Below are 6,637 nucleotides of genomic sequence, written 5' to 3'. Positions count from 1 at the left end.
ATTGGGTAAGCCCTTGTCAAAACAGCTTAGGGCTGCGGAGCACGCGCCGCACGCTGTAAACCAGTTGACTGCTGGTGCTTCGAATGTACAAAATATCCGAATGTGATGCATGCAATTTCCTTGCTTTGGTAACGAAAAAATAGTTGTGTTATTGCCATGGATGATGAAAAGGAAATGTTAATCAACTGGCAACACATTACGCTCCCTCGACATGTTCATTTTTATTCTTTCCAGTTTCTCAGTACATTCAGTACAGTACTGAGAAAACATTAACGACCATTGACGGATGACCCTTATGCACTGGATGTGACCCTGTGGTTTAATTGGTTGTTCAAACATAACCAATGCAACTTCTGTCTGTCATATTCAATTGTGTGCTGCAAAGTACTTGGAGTGTGACTAGTTGAAATGGATTTCAGTTGCATACTGTACTGATGGAACAAATTGGTCTTCAAATGGGCATTTCAGCTGTGTGTGCGACCAGCGACAAAACAGTTAATAAATATAAATCTTAATTACTTATAAATAAACTATACTTATATTTTAGACATTATATGTATTGCATACACTAATATCATGTCATAAATAAGTAGTAAGCTTTCTATTTTGGGATGCAAATTTCGTGCAATTCTTTTAATCAATCGTCGGCTCCCATTTATCAATTTATAATGATTAACTGATAAGCTTAAAATCTACTATTTGGCCTATAAAAAGAATGACTCAAAACAGGGCCTACCAATTAATGAGTTGTATACTGTATATCAGAGAGATTTATTAAGACATGCTCTTAAAACAATCAATAAAACAGGATTTGCATTGTGTATTAAGGTCATAACGGCAATAAACAAAATTTTTCAAACATGGATTCATGGACTGAGAAATCTGTACAGGAGAGGAGGGACTACTGATGACAAAAGATATTGCTTATTAATAATTCTTATTAATGCTTAACTTTGTAATAAACAAACGATACACTTGTTTTTTTGTCTTTCTTTCAACACTTAGCCACTAACGTGGTCTTATAATAAAAACGACACATCGATCTATTCAATAGGATAAATTGTATTCTGCAGTGGAAGCGATAGGCTATTCATTTAACAAAAGTGTAGCAAGCTCCCCATTTTGCAATGTAGGCCTCTTGATGTGCAGCGAACACAAAAGGTAAGTAATGATGTAAAATAGAACAAAGTGCCATGAAACCCCCAACAAAAGATCAGTCTTGCAACCATAAGGTCACAGGTTCGATTCCCCCGGTAAGACACTGTTGTAGTACCCTAGAGCAAGGCACTTAACCTGCATTACTTCAGCGTATATATCCAACTGTGTAAATGTATGCAATCTGCTATATGCCTGTAATGTAATGTACTATGAATAATGAGCATGCCTCTATGCAATTACCTAACTTGATACCAACACATTTCTGGTAAGGAATGTAAGCATGTCTACGTGCTGTGGGGTCTGTCTGCTGCACAGACTGGCTTTAGTTCATGGTAAAAGTAGCCATCAGGACTTCCTACATTTGTAGGATGCGGTTTGGCAGATTTGAAACAACAACATGTTTTTGTTTTTTTTTTGTACTGAGAGAGGATATTTTTTTTCGTTGTTCCTGTTTTGCTGAGGTCAGGCAAAGAAATTGGTGAATTGGGCTGATTCTCAGACCCCTTCACGTTTTTCACATTTTGTTACATTACAGTCTTATTATTTTTCATTAATTTGAAAACATTTCTAAACCTGTTTTTGCTTTGTCATTATGGGGTTTATGTAGATTGATGAGAATAAAAATGAATTGAATCAATTTTTTAATGAGGCTGTAACGTAACAAAATGTGGAAGAAGTGAAGGGATCTGAGTACTTTCCGAAGGCACTGCATAGCAAGGGAGGTACTGGTCTATTTATTTACTAACATGAAGATAATGATGATGCATATCCTGGTGATGCAATGATCTGTGATTTTCATATTTGGAGTTGGGCAATGTCCTGTCTACCCTGGTCAATCTGCAGTTTAAATACCTTTAGTTCACCTCAGGCACAGATGATCTGCAACTAATCTTATGCACTGTTGTAGTTATATTTTTAATTTCTCCTATTTTTCCATTAAACAATGTTTAAATAATTACATTTATTCATGCAATTGACTATCAAAAAAATATTTGCTAAATATAAAATAGGTTGATAACACAATAAATATTTTAAACCAGGGCAAAATATTTAGGTTGTCAATAAAATGGTTAGTTTCCAAGCCATCTTTTATTATTATTATTATTATTATTATTATTATTATTATTATTATTATTATTATACATAATAATAATAATAATTATTATTATAATTATAAATAACAATAACAACAACAATAATAATAATAATAATAATAATAATAAACCTTTATTTTACCAGATTAGTCCCTTTGAGATTCAAAAATCTGTTTTTCAAGGGAGACCTGGCCAAGAAGGCAGCAGCACAAAAAGTTACAGACAATATAAGACCATAAATATAAAACATATATCCAAAGAAAAATGTGTGAAAGAGCATGATAGAGGAATAAAAGAGCAATACAAAAGCAGAAACACAAAGTAAGTACAGTCAAAAGCTAGAACAGCTTATTCAAAGCAGTAACAATGTCCGAGTGACTTTGTTTCCATATATCTACATGCAATTACAAAAAGTTACCGAATGATGGCAGCATTGTATCAAAATGGCTTTGAATTAGCTAGTATAGAAGATCTACATTGGTTATTTGATACGATAGGCAAAGAAGTATGAATACTGACCATTGATCGCAGATAAATATTATTTATTGGATGATTTACAGGTAATACAGATGGTATTACCTGAGTGCCACAGCATAAAATGTTTTATTGGTAAGTTTTAAGTTTGTAATCTTCACATGAGCTCTTATTTGTAGTGTGTGTGTGTGTGTGTGTGAGAGAGAGAGAGAAACTGAGTGTGTGTTACCCCTCAGTAAATTGTATGCACAATATCATGCAGACAAGTGTAGTTTGATCACATTGATCTCATCTCATTGCTTCTAACACTCTGACAGGCCCCTGTAGGCAGAGTTCATTCTGAGAAATACTCCGCTAGCATTCTTTTCTTTGAAAATCTTGGAGACTTGTTCCACCTCCTCAGATCTATTATGACTGTTCTGTTCTCCAGGAAAGGTAACTGAATTCTTGAGCTGACAAACAAGAGACACACAAATGCACTTTCTATCATTGAAAGTATTGACTCATAACTGTGTACTACTACACAATCAGATGGTCAAACCGGACATATAGGCATAAATGTGATTAAAATGTAAGAAATAGTTTTATCTCATCCATTAATTTTTTTATCATAACAAGAATGTTGCTTTTATTTATCTATTCTTTCATTATCAAGAATGAGCTTGTCTTGAGCTAAGTATGTATCTATTTTTACTGACGAGCCTGAGTGAATCTATGACAAAGTGTGTTCAACTATGGGGAGGTGCAGCATTGGGGGACAGTCACAAGAGAGCGTTTCACTTTACGTTCACAGGAACAACTCATTGGCGATCACATGACCTGACACACCAAATGGACGTACTCCTTGAAGTCAACAGGGTTGTTTCTGTCCCTGTCCAGCTCTGTGAATATCTTGTCCACAGCTGACTGGTCTTTGCTCAGGTTGTGAGAAGGGGAGACAAACACAGAAAAGGATGAAGAGTTGGAGACAAAGGCAATTTATCATTACTGTGAAAAAGGGTTTTAGATTGTGTTATTTTAATGCCTGCCTAATCCTCCCCTACATTTGATTGGCTTTAACTCTAATACACACCTCCCACTGTGACCTCATTGCTCTCATACACCTCCATGTGGACAGTAAATATTGAAAATGCTGAACTGGCCAAAAATACCAGGATAGTTATAGCGGCATTGTAATCAGTGTAAGGATTGGTGTCTACATTATAATGTGGGTCAGTATAGGTATCTGCATTGAAATCATTCAGTGTTAGAAGTGAAATCAATGTCAGCATTGGTATTGTTATTGTAATGCATGTGAGTGCTGGTATCAGTATTGTAGTCAGTATCAGTATCAGTATGTCAGCACTAATGGGGCTGTAGTACATGTGCAAGACCTCTCATCCCCAAAATGTCCCAAAGATTGGTGTAGAGCATGTTCTTCAGCTCATTGTAGGTGAGGGTCAGCGGGTCCTCCTCCTTCCCAGAGTAGCTGTGGAAGACTTTAATGAGCATCACCACACCTTGCTGCATTTCAGACATTCCAGAAACAGGAAGAGAGACATATACTGTAAGCTAGTCAGCTGCACCAACCAAGACAGTCCACTAGATGTTGCTACTGAGACTTTTGTAGGTCTGCTGCTCAAACCAGAGAGCTGGTCTGCTCCAGGCAGCACCGTGGTAAACAGTTCAGTTCCTGGAGATATACCATTATTTAGATTTTCATTTCAGCCCTAATTTGACACACCTGACTACTAATGTTCAGCTCAGTGCAGATCTTTAGCTGTTGATGGAGGTTTGCTTCATTAGGTTCGGAGGGAAAACCTATAGGGTGGTAGATCTCCAGGGACAGGGTTGGTTACCCCTGAGGTAGCATGTAACAGAAACCTTTTGAAGGGAGTGCCTGTTTTCTTATTTTCTCTGGTCTCTGTGCTTTAGAGAACCCTTTGTTTTGGGTGACAGATTCAGAAGAAATGCACTAACTGGCCCTCAGTAAAAGTCAAACACAAGCCCAGATTTCTAACTGAAGCTGTAATTTAACTGTGGATAATTATAGAGACATTTTACATACCAGGATATACTTTAATTACAGACACTACATAATAGAGAGCAGGAGAAAATGTAAAAGTGGGGTAATCATCATGTTGCGTGTTTAAAACAAAATATTGAAAAATTAAAGAAGTAGTAATTAAAAAAAAAAAGATATAACTGTGTGGTACATCAATCTGAAAATTCACAAAAATGTTGAGTATAAGGCAAGACGGAATATAAAGGTTGGAACAGACTTGGACAAGGAAGGATATTTACTGCATAGTAATTTAAGAAGAAAAAATAGACATTGAGATGAATGGAGGGAGAAGGGAAGTGGATGAGGGGAGGGAGTAGAGAGAAAAAGAGAGAGAGAGGTGGGATTAAGAGGCTCAAGTGGCACTGTGGCAAAGCACGGTTCTCTCTGTGGACAAACAACCACTGCAAACAGCCAAACACAAAGAGTGGGTGGGCCACACATGCATCTCTCTCTCTCTCTCTCTCTCTCTCTCTCTCTCTCTCTCTCTCTCTCTCTCTCTCTCATTTCCAACCTCTTCTTTTTTCACATTCTACTTTCACTCTTTATCTTGCCCCTTCCTTTACACATTGGACCTGGAGTGTGCTCGGATCGCTTTCTTGCTGCTTTTTCCGTTTTGCTGAAATGTGCTGAACAAAAATAGGAAAGCAGGTTTTAAATTTTAATCTCTCTCTCTTTTGCATAGTCTCCCTGGTGATAAGCACTCATTGGCTGTTCCCTTGATATTCATCACATTCACTAGACAATGTTTTCAAACGTGAATTATTTGACTGGGCGACATACAATGTGTCATTCCCTCTCTTTCCACCTTTTAACACCCCCCCCCCCTTTTAGATCATAGCAAGCAGTCACATATTGTTTTGCTGTCATATGACGCAATTCTGGTTTTGATTTTACATTAAAAAAAAGTTTGTCTTAAATGAACATATGTAGGACAGGAGAGGAGAAAGTGGAATTCAGTTTCCATTTCTCCTGATTCACATTGTTCCCATTGTCGTAAGAACCCCTTCAGATACACCAAACAGTGCGTCAAGGTCACCAGCAGGAAGAAACCAAAACCAAAATCACGTCGAGGTCACCAAGTGCAAGAAACCTCTCTGCAAATCAAACAGAAAAAGTATCTGACTGGCGAAGGGACACGTGTAGTCTTACCCGGTGCTACAGGAACGGGATTCGTTTAAGGTTATCTCAGTTATCTGACTCCAAAATAGTGTTTTAACCTTTCCTCTGTGCTAACAGTTATGTAGAGATGGAGGAGACTGCTGTCCGCCAGTCGTGTGGCTTTATACGAATCACTATCTAGCTTGGTAGATTCAGACATTATTATTATTATTATTAATAATTACATTTATATAGCACTTTTCCAAATGCTCAAAGTGCTTTACAGTGAAGGGGAACTCACCTCACCCACCACCAATGTGTAGCACCCACCTGGGTGATGCACGGCAGCCATTTTGCGCCAGAACGCTCACCACACATTAGCGAAGGTGGAGAGGGAGAGAACATTTATTTAGCCAATTAAATCTGGGGATGATCTTTAGTGGCAAGTTTGCGAGTGCCAGATCTGGGATTTGGCCAGGACACCGGGGAACCCCCTACATATCTTTGGCTTGTGTAGCCTGCATAAATACGACTGTGTATCCTGCAATGACATTAGTGTATAGGCGAATGACTACGAGGTGCAGATATCCTAAGTTCTATGTGTATGCTAGGATCTTAAAACTGCTAGGTGTGCAGTGGTGAGAGCCAAAGAGGAATGCCAGGTTAAAATGAATACAGTTTATTGTTCAGCGTGTCTTGTAATAATGACAATATACAATGGTGCAAAATGTGAGTGGTGAAATGGCTATACGCGTAAATGGCTTATACG

Source organism: Anguilla rostrata, chromosome 8 (assembly GCF_018555375.3).
Source record: "Anguilla rostrata isolate EN2019 chromosome 8, ASM1855537v3, whole genome shotgun sequence".
Lineage (NCBI taxonomy): Eukaryota > Metazoa > Chordata > Actinopteri > Anguilliformes > Anguillidae > Anguilla > Anguilla rostrata.
Note: the sequence above shows the minus strand (reverse complement) of the source record.